The sequence below is a fragment of the Octodon degus genome, unplaced genomic scaffold (assembly GCF_000260255.1).
Source record: "Octodon degus isolate 3935 unplaced genomic scaffold, OctDeg1.0 scaffold00064, whole genome shotgun sequence".
Classification (NCBI taxonomy): Eukaryota; Metazoa; Chordata; class Mammalia; order Rodentia; family Octodontidae; genus Octodon; species Octodon degus.
Genome location: NW_004524640.1, coordinates 4,896,315 through 4,897,967, shown reverse-complemented (window position 1 = coordinate 4,897,967; position 1,653 = coordinate 4,896,315).

Here is a 1,653-nt window from a genome sequence, read left to right as displayed (position 1 = left end):
AGGATTTATCCTGAGATCCTGTACCTCAGATTGTAGATCCTTTGTCAGTGTCAGCCATGTGGATGAGTCACGGCCATTGCTAGGCCAATGTGCTCTCTAGCTTTACCTCTTTCTGCAGGCTCCAAACTCAATGTTAACACCTCTTTATTAAATGCCTCCAATATTCTTGCCTTTCATATCTACTAGCTTCAGACTCTTATAAACACTAACTATGCAAGGTCAGGTAAGTATGCCTGTTTTATGTCATCAGGAACCTACTTCATGTTCTTTTTACCCTACTCTGTATCAGTCAGTGTTTACTAGAGAAGTGGATACAGCACAAGATACACAAATATGTAAGAATCTATAAGATTGACTCACAGTGGCCACCTAAAGAGTTGGATAAGGAAGAGTGCAATAGCTGCACTGGAGATTGCACACTGTCTGCACACTGGACCAAAGGATTCAGTTGAAGGTCTGGAGCTTTCTTGAGTGTCCCATGGGATGGGAGTCCATTTCAGGAGGCTGATGGGTCTGCAATGGCAACTAAAGAATCCATGCTGAAAGCTAAGTCTGTGATGGAACCAGGATGTGATGTTCAAGGAGAAGGTAAATACTGGAAAGAAACAGAAGCAGACCTGTCCTCTTTCCTTACCTATGTAACGTCCAGGGGACACATCACCCTAGGGTGGACCTTCCACACCCCAGTACGAGCAGTTGCTGAGCCGATTTAATTAAACTTCTCTTGCAATCAGTCATAGGCAGTCAGGTGTCACATACCCCGAGGGTAATAGCTCCCAAATTGGGTGCCTCGGGACCATTTTGTACAGAGGATAAATGCTGTAGGCAAGATTGCTCAAAGCAAAGACTTTGATGACACAAGGAGATAGGACAGACTCTTTGAGATCATGTTGGAAGCTGAAGTTGGCCTCAGAGTGCTTCTATAGTTATTTTTCCACATGTCTCTCTCTCTTTGTAGCAAGGTACTGACTCCATTCCATTTTTTAACCAGAATACTCTCATTGGTCAGTTGCTCATTCGCTTTCTCAGTCCCTATTTGGTTAGTTTTTACATATTGAAATTCCATGTTTCTTCTAAACTATTGCTTAGTTGCTAATGCTTTTTCCTAAATCACTGAGTTAGATGGAAAATATCCTTTATAGTCTTAAATATTTGCATCTATTTTTGTATGATTAGCATTTTGATTTATTATTAACATTTATATGTTCAAGTGAGATTATAAACTCAGTGAGATAAAAGATAGTATTTTTCTTGTCTGTTCACTAACAATGATTTATACAAAAGATCTCAATATATAATAAAGATGAATTAAATTTGATGTATTTTACTTGGTTGTAGCTCTTTTTAGTTCTATGTGTTGTCTTGATAAATGCCATTTTTATGGCATTTTTGGGTGTGGTGGCACATACCTGTAATCCCAGTATGTGGAAGGCTGAGGCAGGAGGATTGCCACAAATTAGAGGCCAGCCTGGGCTACAAAGTGAATTTAAGGCCAGCCTGAACTACATAGTAAAACCTTGTCTCAAAAAGACAAAAAAAAAAAAAAAAAAAAAAAAAAACACCCCAAACAAACAAACAAAAAACCAACAACAACAATAACCATACAATGTGATATTTTTCCTCCTTTTTTTTCCCTAGCAATGGTATGTATTC